This window comes from Pan troglodytes, chromosome 7 (assembly GCF_028858775.2).
Source record: "Pan troglodytes isolate AG18354 chromosome 7, NHGRI_mPanTro3-v2.0_pri, whole genome shotgun sequence".
NCBI lineage: Eukaryota > Metazoa > Chordata > Mammalia > Primates > Hominidae > Pan > Pan troglodytes.
In genome coordinates this window covers 77140724-77155295 of record NC_072405.2, presented here as the reverse complement: position 1 = coordinate 77155295, position 14572 = coordinate 77140724, and the positions used below count along the sequence as shown (strand labels likewise).

Below are 14572 nucleotides of genomic sequence, written 5' to 3'. Positions count from 1 at the left end.
CATTCATTGTATCATTTGTAAATATTCTGGTATGTACTTTTTTTTGGTAAACAAATGTAATAGTACTAACATAGATAACAATAATACTCTAATATAAACAAATATTTAATTAGTTTTCCAATATCCCTGTTTATCTAGGAAAATTATCTCTGGACAAGTCAGGCTAAGCAAGACTCCATACACTGCAACTGATGGACAGTCTTTTACATTTCTCTTAATTATTACATTTCTCTTAATCTATAGCTTCTATTCCTCTGCTTCCATTTTTCTCTTATGCTTTTTGTTGTTCAGAAAACCTGGGCCTTTTGAGCTTTTTATCTTGTAAGTTTTCCACAGTCTGTATTTTCCCCTTCACATTCTTGTGATGTGGTTTGAAACGTTCCTCTGCTCCTTGTAATTTCCATAAACTGGTAGTTAGATCTGGATTAAAGTTTTCTGTTGTTTTTTTTTTTTTTTGGCCAATACTACTTGAGAGAGAATGGTTATCGTTTCATCTGGAGGCACATAATGTCCCACTGATTCTTCAGTGATGTTGGCAGCATTGATAATTGTTGCTAGATCCATTAATGTACTACCATTGCCAAATGGTAATTGTCTAATTTCATAATTCTACATTCATTTATATACTGGAATACTTCCGTAAAGAGAAATTTCCTGTCCTCAAATATTTGGCTACCTTTAAGTGTAATTTGTATAGGAAAAGCAGATCAAATGTTTGATTTTTTCCCTCTACTTTTACTAATTTTTAAAAATAAGAACTTGGTCCCCTAACATCCCCCAAAAATGACTAACGATGGCTTTTTTTTATGAACATGTGGATTTTAAAATATTTGCTATAACTCACTATATTGGGGTTATTATTCTTACTCATCTTTAAATCCTCAACTCTTCCCAGTGGAAGATTACTTATGCTAGCTCCGAGGTTTTTTGACAAAATCTTAGTGATCTTTGGTAGTGTTTTTGCCTTCTGGTACAAGATAGAGCTATTTCAGGCACTTTTTGTATATTCCTTGCTCCAGACGTGGAATCAACCATTATTCTAAGGGAATCTGATTCCTCTTAATGTGAAATGGTGAAACCCCATCTCTACTAAAAATACAAAAATTAGCCGGGCATGGTGGCATGCGCCTGTAATCCCAGCTATTCAGGAGGCTGAAGCAGGAGAATCGCTTGAACCTGGGAGGCGGAGGTTACAGTGAGCTGAGATCACGCCACTGCACTCCAGCCTGGGGACAGAGCGAGACTGTCAAAAAATGAATAAACAATCAAACAAACAAAAAACATCCTTAAAGACGAGAATCTGAACACACACACACACGGAGTACTAATTCTATTGGGTTGGTAATAAGTGGATAAACTAAGAAATATCTTTTTTTTTGAAATGTCAAAATATTTACTTATTGAAGAAAGCAACATGACAACAAAATTGACTGATCTTTCCCTTCTACCCTTTGTACCTATGTGTATCTAGCAGAAAATTCTTAGCTCTGGCTATGGGCATACAGAAACTTCCTATTGATGATTATATTCAAATGTTTATTTACTTTCCCCAGAATAAATTGGGGGACTGGCATTGTCTGGATTGATCACGGGACAGATACTCACAAAGCTCCATCTTGAGTTTCATGTTTATGAGCAAAATATGGACACAGTGGCTAAAAGAAATTTTGTTGTATGTGTGGATATGGCACCTATCACTAACATTATTTAAAAAATGAAACCCATACCTATATCCAGGAAAATTCCCACTCTGTGCAACTGGGGACTCACCTCTAGAGAACAGGCAAAGGCATAGTGCTGGCAGCAAAGACCTTTCCTTTTCTGGAACCTACAGTCCAGAAGCCTTGTTCTGAAGAAAGCACAATGTCCCCTGTTGATTCACAGATTCCTTACAAATGCCCACATCCCATACTTTGCTGGTGCCCACATCCACCTCCCAGTAACAGTGGCTGGAAGTGAAGCCGGGGCGCCCAGGACACACAGTGCAGAGTTGAACCTCTCAGCTTGCTCCTTCCTATTCTGGCTGAAATTCCCAAATGGACACTACTTAGGTCTTCAGAAATGGTGAGATGGTTGTTGGCTGTGTCCACATCCAAGGTCATATCCACTTGAAACTTCTTCATCCTTGGGTTCATTGTTAGAATAGATTTCAGCTTGAGCTCTAGTTCCTTGATCATGGAAACCAGTGCCCTCAGCTTGAACTTGGGCTTGATGTTATTCTTAGGAGAGACCACAGAGCAGAAGGGGCACAGTAAACCTTCCCCATGGGGCTCCTTCTGCAGTGAATTGATGCATTGGAGGCAGAAGGCATACCCACATTTCAGTTGCACAGGTTCTTCAAGATCATTTGGACAGATGGGACATCTAATTATTTCTTTGAAGTGTTCAGCCATGGCAAATGTCTCTTATTCCCAAGCTTCTCCCTCTGCCTCCCTGTCCGCAGTGGTTTGGGCAGACAGCTCAGATCGAGAAGTATCTATTTTAAAAATTTTTTTAATATAATTCAGACTTCCAGAAAAGTTGCAAAAAGAAAAACAAATTCTGTATACCCTTCCCCTGATTTGCCCGAATGTTAATGGTTAATGTAACAATGTCAACACTGTTGGTTCGTATTTTGCATTACTATTTTGGTTGACACTTTGCCTTACCATTTTTTTCTCTCTCATCTGTGTGTGTGTTGAGGGGTGGGTGGGTGTGAGTGTGGATGTGTGTGGGTGAGTGTTCTCTTCTTTACATATAAAATTTCCTCAGAAACACTGGAAAGTAAGTTGCAGATATGATGCTCCTTTGTCCCTAAACACTTTAGCGTATAGGACATTTTCTTATACGGTCAAAGTATAATAATACAATACTAATGCACCAACCTTGTTTAAATTTCCCCAATTATCAGAATACTGTTGTTCATGGTAAAAGAATATCCTGGATCCCACGTGGCACTCAACTGTCATTTTAAAAAATCTCCTTTAACCTGAAAGTTTTCAGGCTTTCTTTGATCTATGACCTTCATGTTTTTGAAAAGTATGGGCCAGTTATTTTTTAGAAGGTCCCTCAACTGGTGTTTTCCAATGTTTCCTTATGATTATATTCAAGTATGCACTTTAAAAAGAATAACACAGAAGTGATATATTTCTGTTAGGCCATTTTTGTTACTATAAAGGTATACCTGAGTCTAGGTAATTTATTTTAAGAAGAGGTTTAATTGGCTCATGGTTCTGCAGGCTGTATAGGAACCATGGTGCTGGCATCTGCTTCTGGTGAAGTCTTCAGGAGTCATGGCTGAAGGCTATGCAGAGCCACCATTTCACATGGCCAGAGCGGGAGCAAGAAAGTGAGGAGGAAGGTCGCACATACTTTTAAACAACCAGATCTCACATGAACTAACTGAACAAGAACTAACATCATCAAAGGAATGGTGCTAAACCATTCATGAGGGATCCGCCCCCAATCCAATCACCTCCCACCAGGCCCCACCTCCAACATTGGGGATTACATTTCAACATGAGATTTGGAGGAGACAAACATCCTATATCAATATTCTTTTCACATCAAAAGACACATGATGTTGATTTTTCCTCTCACTGAAGGTATTAACCTTGATCACCTGGTTCAGGTGGTATCTTCCAGGTTTCTCCAGTGAAAAGTTGCTCCTTTCATTAATTAACAAGTATCTTCTGGGGAATATCTTGGAATTCACCAAAATTTTACCTACGAATTTTAACATCCTTTGCTGACACCTGACTGCATCAACTACTATGACGGTTGCCAATTCGTGGCTTTCTAATTCCATCATTCCTTCTAAATTTATTTGTTGGTAGTGTACTATGCATCCTCCTTCACCTAATGCATGGATGTACGGCTGTATGTATATCAGTATGGACATATGGATTATTATTTTATTTAATGGGCTATAACACATTTCCATTATTATTTATTTTTATGCTTGAATTTTCCCAGATTTTGCCAGGAGAAGCCCGGATAATCTGGCTCATGTGTCCTTTTGACAAGTCCCATCATTATTTGAATGTATCTTTGATTTCTGGCACTAAAAAATATTCCAACTATGCAGCCATATAAAAGAACAAAATCTTGTCCTTTGCAACAACATGGATGCAGCTGGAGGCCATTATCCTAAGCGAATTAATGCAAGAACAGATAACCAAATACCACATGTTCTCACTTATAAGTGGGAGCTAAGCATTAGTCACACATGGCCATAAAGATGGGAACAACAGACACTGGGGACTATTAGAGTGGGGAGAGAAAGAGAGGGGCAAGGGCTGAAAAACTACTCATTGGATACTATGTTCACTACCTGGTTGATGGGATCTTTCATACCCCAAACCTCAGTTTCACGCAATACACTCACATAACAAACCTGCACATGTACCCCTTGAAGTGATTTTTAAAAAAAGATATTCCAGACTCAACTTGTACTTTCTTAGTACAGTCCCAGATTCAGCCATTTCTCCAAGGAGACTTGATTCCTTTTAAAAGCAAATGCTATTTAGAAAACAATCTCTGGGCTCTAGTTGTGCTGACAGCCACTAGAACGTGCATTTTATTTTTTAAAAGAAAAAATACTGGGTTCTTAATGATATTTCTGATTTGAAATCAGGATTATAATATTTTTACTTAAATTTATGGACCTTACATTATATATATATATATATGTATATTTCTATACATATATATGTATATATATATTTCATATATATATGTATATTTCTTTTCCCCTATGCCAAAAATTCTAGTTCTTAAAGATACCAACATAATTACTTCTTCTGTATATCACGCAAAGCACACACAACAGTCTCATCATAATTATATCAGCACTATCATTAACAACACGATTACTAAAAACACTTTCAGACTGTGGTGCTCTTCTCCCCGTCCTTAGAGTACCTCCCACTAGAGACAATCAAATCACTGTCGATAATGGCTTAGAGTAATTCATCTCAGCATGTTTATGCCAAAAAATTGAAATGCAGTTGTGCTCACTTGTTTCATTTTGTTTTGGATAATAATAAATTACTGTTTTAAGATTTAATATTTAAGTTGTTCCAAAGTCAAATATTCAAAATTCTAAGAGGGCAAGCTTCTATCCCTATCTTCTCCTCTCTTTACCTTTCTTTATTTCTACCCCCATACCATCTCTTCTGCCATAGGCAACTTTTAAAAACAATTTGATGTGTGTGCATATGCATGTGGGTGTGTGTATTTTACAGTAGGGCAGGTTTTGCTATTGTTGTTTTAGTTTTCACAAAAGCAAATGTGGGCTGGGCACTGTGGCTCATGCCTGTAATCCCAGCACTTTGGGAGGCTGAGGCGGGTGGATCACCTGCGGTCGGGAGGTCGAGAGCAGCCTGACCAACATGGAGAAACCCCATCTCTACTAAAAATACAAAATTAGCTGGGCATGGTGGTGCATGCCTGTAATCCCAGTTACACGGGAGGCTGAGGCAGGAAAATCGCTTGAACCCGGGAGGCGGAGGTTGCAGTGATCCAACATCGCACCATTCCACTCCAGCCTGGGCAACAAGAGCGAAACTCCATTCCCCCCATCCGCCCCCAAAAATAGAAGCAAATATGTATCTATATTTTCATTACACTTACTTAGATGAATGGTAGCATACTAAGAACACATTTCTCTCCCTTCCTTTTTTCATTTAGCAATATATTATCCCAGGGGTCATTCCTTAATACATAGAGATATCATTTCATTTGTATAGCCGTATAGTACTGTCTTGTATGGATATACTGTAATTATCCAGTATTTTTATTTTAATGGACATTTTGGTTTTTCTACTCTTTTGTTATTAAAATAGTATGACAAGGTACAGCCACACATATAGGTCTTTTTGTATTTTTGCTAGTGTGTCTTTGGAATAGATTCATAGAAATAGGATCATTTCATCAAAGAATAATTGCACATATAATGTACTAGATATTGTAAAATTTCCCTGCATAGTGTTTGTAGCATTTTGCATTCCCACTAGCAATGTGTGAAATTGTCTGTGTTTCCAGTGCCTCATCAACAGAGTATCTGACAAATGGGGATTTTTGTTAATTTGCCAGGTAAGCAGTAATGTTTAATTTGCATTTATCTCATTTTGAGCAAAGCTGAGCATCTTTTTATATAGTTAAGAGGATTTTTTTCTATAAACAACCTCCTTATATGGCTCATTTGGAATTTATATGGCTTATATGGAATTTAGGTCTTTTATTCTCTGTTTTTAGAAGCTCCCTACAATTAGAAATATTAAGTTCTGTCTGTGATATAAACTGCAAATATTTTTCTTGGGTTGTCACTTTCCAAGTTTTATTTTTGAGAGACAAACATGGATCACATTTTTAAGACAAACATGGACACAACCATGCTGAGAGAACTTAGAGCGAAGTTTACATGGCTATCTTTCTTAGTATTAGAAATTTTACCTGATAAACATCAAACATACGACCAACATAGCATATAAAGCAGCTCTACAGATATTTTCCTACTGCCCAAAATATCATATAATGCACATGTAGGTCACATGTGAGTAGGCAAGAGATTCTGGAACACAGAAGCAAGACAACAGGATCACAGCAATTTCAGTATGCTCTGCTTGTTATAGGAAATCCCCAGAACATTCTCCAATTACTGACCAAAAAAAGCAATAAAACTCAGATTTGTCTGCCTGGGGAGAAATAAACAGAAATAGAAAGTGAATAGCAAAACAAGCTATCTGGTGAAAAGACATTCTTACTTGGAAGGAGTTAAGATTTTGCCCCTTCCATGGGTGTACTTAGTGAGGCAGGCGTCAAGCAGCCTGACAGCCCGTGGCACACTGTCTACAGCTGATGTCAATGGTACACATATAGCCAGTGTGAAGCAACTGAAAATAGGCCCTCCTTGAGCTTCCTAACTTTTTAGAAAGGCAAGATTACATAGCAATAAAGTAAATGAGTTTTGAAGGTAAATTTATGCTCAAATTTGAATTGTGCATTATATTACCTCTCTCTTAAATTTGCTCAACTCACCAAAATCTCTGGGCTTTCATTTTCTTATGTGTAAAATGGAGATCATGAGAGCTTTCTCATGGGGTTGTTGTGAGTATAAGTGAGAATGTGTCCTCAAAGCACTTAGCACACTGCCTGTCACACTACGTGCTTGATAAATACAGTCTTCACGAACTGCCTATTGAGTCTATTACATGGTCTCATATATATTTATCTCGCGTGGTAAAGCAATTTTTGTGAGCATGAACATTATACTATCTGAAGTCTATTTCTTAAGAGGAAAAAGTCTTCTTTTTAAGACATTATTCTGTCTTAACTCTCTTAACTACTTTATAAAAACAACCAGAGCTCTTAATGTAATAGAATAACAAAGAAACTGTCTTGTGGTAGGAAAACCAGCAAAAGGCCACAAAAGGCAGAACAACATAAACAGAAAAATAAACTTTTAGTAATTTCTGGCTAGTTATTTACCCAGTAATTATTTACCAAAAGCTTAGCGTGGGCTATACAATAGTACCCATTGTGGACAAAAAGTTTCTAGTAATAAACATAGCAATTATTAATTGAATAATTACTCTGCACTAGGCACAAAGATAGGAAATGTAATGACATAACCAATTGCACAGATTGAGAGTGTAGACTCTGGTCTGTTAAACTGTCTGGGTTTCAGTTCTAGCTCCTCCACTTACTATGTGACAAAGAGGAGTTTATAAAACTCCAAATGCTTCTGTTATTCCATCTGTTAAACTGGTGAATAATAGCACCTGTCTCATAAATATGATATAATTGTTAAGAGCCATAGGCTCTGGAGCTAACTGGCTTTGATTTGTGCTCCACTTCTATTTTCTTTTTATGTGACTTCTGCTAAGTTTATTAACCTCTGGATCTCAATTTCCTCTCTTGTCAAATGTGGATAATACTCCCTATTTCCCAAGATATTAGTAAATACTAAATGAGATAATGCAAGCAAATAATGTAGAATGCTATCTGCCATAAAGTAAGTTCTCAATAAATGTTAACTATGTTAAGATAAAATGGCATAATCTATATAAAATGCTTAGTCCAAGGTCTAGAATTTAGTATGCACTAAATAGTACATTGTTATTATATATATATATATATATATATATTATTGTTACATGTCTATTTAAAGTTTCAAGGACTAGAAACAGACTCACTACCACTCAACATGTAATAAGAGCTAAAGATAGCAGTATTTCTGATGAGTTATCTAAAAGATATACAGACTGCCTATTGCTCTAAGTACTCTAAAATATACCCCACACTAAAGCTAGAACATCAGGGAGGACTGTCCTGTACTTCGCTATTGAGACCTCCGGGGGAATTGTTCTAACTGAAGTTTACTTTTGCTTTATGACATCTGCCTAGGTCAGTAGACATTATTCTAAGAGCTCCTGTGAATGTACTGATGTTATAAAGAATATATACATATACACGCACACAAATATATATATATATTTTGAGATTATATATATATATTTTGAGAGATATATATATATTTTGAGATATATATAATATATATATATTTTGAGATATATATAATATATATATATTTTGAGATATATATTATATATATATATATTTTGAGATGGAGTCTCACTCTGTCACCCAGGCTGGAGTAGAGTAGCGTGATCTCGGCTCACTGCAACCTCCGCCTCCCGTGTTCAAGGGGTTCTCCTGCCTCAGCCTCCCAAGTAGCTGATATTACAAGTGCCCGCCACCATGCCCGACTCATTTTTTGTATTTTTAGTAGATACAGGGTTTCACCATGTTGGCCAAGCTGGTCTTGAACTCCTGACCTCAAGTGATCCACCTCCTCGGCCTCCCAAAGTGCTGGGATTACAGGCGTGAGCCACTGCACCCAGCCTTAAAGACTATATTTTTTAGTTACAGAAAAATCATAACATAAAATTCACCATCTTAACCATTTTTAGTGTACAGTTCAACTATGTTAAGTTTATTTATGTTGTTGTGCAGCCAATCTCTGTGCAAACCAATGTTGGGCAGACATCTTTCACCTTGCAAAATGAAACTCTACACTCATTAAACAATAACTTCCCATTTCCCCTTCCCCTCAGCTCATGACAACCACTGTTACACTGTTTCTGTAAATCGGATTACTCTAAATACTTCATATAAGTAGAATCATGCAGTATTTGTCTTTTTATGACTGGCTTATTTCGCTTAGCATAAGTTCCTCGAGGTTCATCCATGTTGTAGTATGGGACACTATTACCTTCTTTTTGAAGGCTGAACACTATTCCGTTGTATGTATATATGTATATACTGCATTTTGTTTATCCATTCATCTGTCATTGAACATTGGGTTGCTTTCACCTCTTGGTCATTGTGAATAATGCTGCTATGAACACGGGTGTCCAATTATTTCCTATAGATCTTGCTCTTAATTCTTTTGGATATATACTTAGAAGTGGGATGGCTTCATAACATGGTATCTTAGTTCATTCCTGCTGCTATAACAAAATAACTTGAACTAGGTCATGTATAAATAACATAAATTTATTTGTTACAATTTTGGAAACTGGGAAGTCCAGATCAAGGTGCTAGCAGATTCAGTGTCTGAATCTGAAGGTAAGAGCACGCCCTTTGTCTCTGAGTTGGTGCCATCTTGCTACATGCTCACATGGTGGAGAGGAAGCAGAAAAACCAAACAGGTTTCCTCAAGCCCTTTCATAAAGGCACTAATCTCATTTATGAGGGTGGATCCCTCATGGCCTAATCGCCTCCTAAAGACCCTGCTTCTTAATGCTCTTACATTGGGGATTACATGTCAATATGAATTTTGGAAAGATACAAACATTCAAACCATAACAGATGGTATTTTATTTTTAACTTTTTAAGGAACTGCTATACTATTTTCCATAGTAGCTGCACCATTTTACATTCCCACAAACAGTGCACAAAGTCCCACTTTCTCCATATCCTCACAAACACTTGCTATTTTTTCATTTTGTTTGTTTGTTTTCTGATAGTGGCCATCCTAATGGGTCTCAGAGGGTATCTCATCGTGTTTTTTTCCCTCTGGTGATTAGTGATATGGAGCATCTTTTCAGATGCTTGTTGGTCATCTGTACATCATCTTTGGAGAAATGTCTACTCAATCCTTTGCCCATTTTTAATTGAGTAATTAGTTTTTGTTGTTGAGTTATAGGAGTTATTCATATATTCTGGATACTAACTTCTTATCAGATGTGTAATTTGTGAGTGTTGTGTCCTTTGATGCACGGAAGTGTAATGATATTTTGAGGGTATCAATGCCTACATTATACAGCATCTTTTTCAGCTGGAGGTTGTAGTGATCCTCCATTCTCTTCCCTTTGAAATACTTTCCCATATACTTCTTGGAAATATTTTATATTGTGGATATTTTAGTTTAAATTATTTTCCATGGGAAATTAACGTTAGTTTTAATAGTCACTAAAACCATCTACATTTTACAGAGAAGGTAACTAAATTTCAGCATCTGGAAGTAACCTCCTGAAGGCTATGTAGTTAGTAAATGGCAGGTGCCGACATTCAATCCAAAGCCTTTCTGTGGATTTTTTCAGAATACTGGGCTACTTCTTGAAGCAGTCAACACAAACTGTGTCATTTGTGATGCAGTCACTGTGCTCGCTAAAGGATCTCGGTGGGTGAGCTCACTTTCTGCAGGGCTGACTAGGGAGGCTGGAACTTGAAGGAGGGATCACAGCCAGAGAAAGAAAAGGGAATGACATGAACAAAAATGTGAAAATAAATAAAATTATGACCTAGAAGTACTGTCTTCTGGCTACTTTACCCTATTTCTTGTGGAGTGCAATACAGTTTGGATGAAAAAAAGAAGGAAATCAAGCATAAGAGATAGATGTGAGCCACAACATGGAGACTGTTAATTCTAGTTTTAGAAATCTAGACTTGAGCCTGGCATGGTGGCTCATGCACAAAATCCCTTCACTGAGAAGGAAGGATTGCTTAAGGCCAGGAGTTTGAGACAAGCTTGAGCAACATAGTAAGACCCTGTCTCTAAAAAAATTAAAAAATTAGCCAGGCATGATGGCACACGTTTGTAGTCCCAGCTACTCAAGAGGCTGAGGTGGGAGGGTCATTTGAGCCCAGGAGATCGAGATTACAGTGAGCTATGATTGCAGCACTGCACACCAGCCTGGGTGACAAAGCGAGACCCCATCTCCATTAAAAATAAAATAAATAAAAGAAAAATGGCTAAAAAAAGAAATTTGGGCTTAATTTGGTAGATACCAGAGAGTCAAGAAAAAAATTTCAACAAGATTTTGCTTTGGGAAGAATCTTCTTGTGGCATGTCTTAGGTAGGTTTCCCTAGAATGAGATGCTGAGAAAGTGATTTATTGAGGAGTTCTCTCAAGTGAAACCTATAAAAGAATGAGGGAGCCAGGAGAAGATGAGGAAAGAAGCGTGTAAACACCCAACACTCATAGCAGCTGAAGGATAGGTCACACCGCCCTACTGGAGGAAGACTGGGCAGGCACCAATCATGTCTACTATGTGGCATTTTGAAGGATGAATTGGAATCATGGGAGCTTGAAGAACCACATACAGATATAAAAGGTACTACCATTTGAACTTGGATAGTGGCAGTGTGGGCAGAATCACGACTTCCCAGAGATGTTCATGTCCTAATACCCGAAACCTGTGAATATGTTCCATTAGAAATGAATTAATATTTACATTTCTATACGTAATTAGTTTCATAATTACATTTGCATGAATATGCAAAAGGACTTTGCATGATTAAGATTAAAGATCTTGAGATGAAGAGATTATCTGCATTAGCCAGGTGGCCTCAACCTAACATAATTCCATAAATAGGGAAAGTTGTTCCTGGCTGAAGTTAGAGACAGAAGAGATGTTGCTGGTTTTAAAGGGATAACAAGGGGGCCATGCACTAAAGGAATACAGGCAGCCCTAGAAGCTTGAAAAGGTGAGGAAACAGATTTCCCCTGGAATGGAAGGAAGGCAGCCCTGATTACACCTTGACTTTGTTTAGCTCAGGGAAACTCATGTTCAACTTTGAAACTACAGAGCTGTAAGATAATAAATTTGTGTTGCTTTAAAGTGTCACGGCACCAATCGAAAGCCAATACAGTAGTCATCGAAGAGAAAGAAAAACGTTAGTGACAAAGGAATTGATGGAATTCCCACAACTTAAAAAAAAAAAAGCTTAAAAAATAATAACTTCTGTTTCATTTTATTTCTTTATTTTAAATAGAATTAATGATTCTTATTACCTTTCTCAGAGTTCACAAAGTAATGTAAAAGGCCATGAAAAAATGATTTCAATGAAATTATAACTGAATTAGAAAATGATGGTTAAAAAATTCCATATTTTATAAAGGTTGGGAAAAACATATATTTAGTGAATCCCCAAAATTGTTAAGGGAAGAGTAAAAGGAAGAAGCTGTATTTACTGTTACATTAAAGACATAGGTACCAGGTGAATACTAACTGCAAACCATTCCGATTGGCTGTTTTTCAGTGGCTGCCTCCCTGAGATTCACTTTTTCTTATTCAGGAAAATTCAGGACTGTGAGCTTCATGGTCACCAGAGGGTGCTATGGGACAGGCTCTCCTGCTCCTCCAAGGGTGACTGCCAGACAGGCAAAGAATGGTGGCAATGGCTCTGGAAGCCTGTGACTCCTTTCTGTTATCTAGCACTCCAAAAATCAGATGCAAAAGTGGGGTCGATTTTTTTTTTTCACTGAAATTTTTTTTAAAGTGAAAAGTTATTTATGACAACTTTTGGCATCTTCCTCAATAAAAATGAAAAATAATAAATGTGCAATAAAATTCAGCAGTTTCCACAAAGTCTTCAAAAAATAGGAATATTAGGTAAGTAAATGAAAATCAGCAGTGTCATACAATTTAGTTAAATGGATATTCCCCTGAGCTACTGCTGGGAAGAGAGAGGGTGTGAGGGAGAAGGCCATGTCCTGAGGCTGACACTTAACTGGGTGTCAGGGCATCCATAATTTATCCTGTGAGGGTTATATCTGTTTCAGTTCCAAGAACAGTTAAAATTCTTTAGCTCATCAACAAAGGTGTGGACACCAAAGCCGCTGCAAGTCAGAGCTCAGAAAAAAAGAGAAGGACAAGAGCCAAGCATAGTAACAACCGCATACAAGCTAATTTATGGCTCAGGCAGCCAAGGTTTTGCAGAATGTATTAGAAGGAGCAAATGAACCTAGAAATGGTGACGGTTATATCTTTGTACTTAAAATGAACATAGACCATAACTGCAAGAGGAGGAATTATTACATTTCTGCAAACTGTAAGGAAACTCATGGCATAAGAAGGAGACCAGCTGGGGTGAGACAATGACAGGCACACAGAGGGGGACTAGAAAAGCAGAACAAGGCCAGAAAGCCATGCCTACCACTTATGCACTTGCCATTGAGTATGGTCAACATGGAGTTCTGCCTGGAGTCGATACAGATGATGACGTAACTAATTCTAAAATATTATGATGGTTTGTTTATTAAAGGAAATAGATATTTAAGAATATATTCATAAATTATATTTTTTTAGTGAGTCAGAAATACATTCTTCTGGTACAAAATCCAAAAGGTGTTGTATTATATTTGGAATAGGATACTAGCTTTGTGGTTTTTGTAAAAATAATACAATTATTACAGAGTAGCTTATTGTTTTAAAATGTCAGGATTTATATGATACCATTTTTTGTAGAGGTTGAGCATCCCTAATTTGAAAATCTGAAATGCTCCAAAATCTGAAACTTTTTGAGTATCGACACGATGTCACAAATAGAACATTTTATACTTGACCTCGTGTGATGAGTCGCAGTCAAAATCCAGTCAAGACTTTGTTTCATGCACAAAATTACTAAGAATATTGCATAAAATTTTCTCCAGGTGATGTGTATAAAATGTATATGAAACACAAATGAATTTTGTTTTAGACTTTGGTCCCAGCCCCATGATATCTCTTTGTGTATATATGAGTGTTCCAAAATCCAAAAAAACACCTGAAATTCAAAACACTTCTTGCCCCAAGTATTTTGGATGAGGTGTATGCAACCTGTACAATACCTTCTATCATTTGTTATGTATCTATCTAGCCCCCAAGCCAAATTTCAATATATTTTCTGTCTCAAAAGATATCTAGAGCAGTGTTCACCAAATATTGATGATGGCTATTTCTATGTGCTTCTCTCTTTCCAGCTACACATCTGATGTTAGAGATTTTTCAGCCAAAACAACATATCACAACAGATTGAATGCAGAAGCAGATATGAAAATGTAGCAGTTTTCAATTAAGCCATACATTAAAGAGATTTTCAAAATGTAAACAATGCAACTTTCTTACTAACATCTTGTTTTAGAAAATAAAAGTATTTTTCCTAAAACTGTTATTTGTATTAAGGTAATGGTTTAATCACTGCTATTTAAAAAAAAACGTAAATTTGTTATCAGTTTAAATTTTTAACGTTTAGATATCTAATATCAATATATTATCAACACAAGAATCTAATATTGATAGATATAATCTTTATAAATCA

General features: G+C 36.8%; 1 protein-coding gene across 4 annotated transcripts in view; it reads right to left on the bottom strand.

Moving 5' to 3' along the window:
* C8H8orf34 (chromosome 8 C8orf34 homolog) overlaps positions 1-14572 on the bottom strand; it is a 481071-nt gene that overhangs the window by 313726 nt on the left and 152773 nt on the right.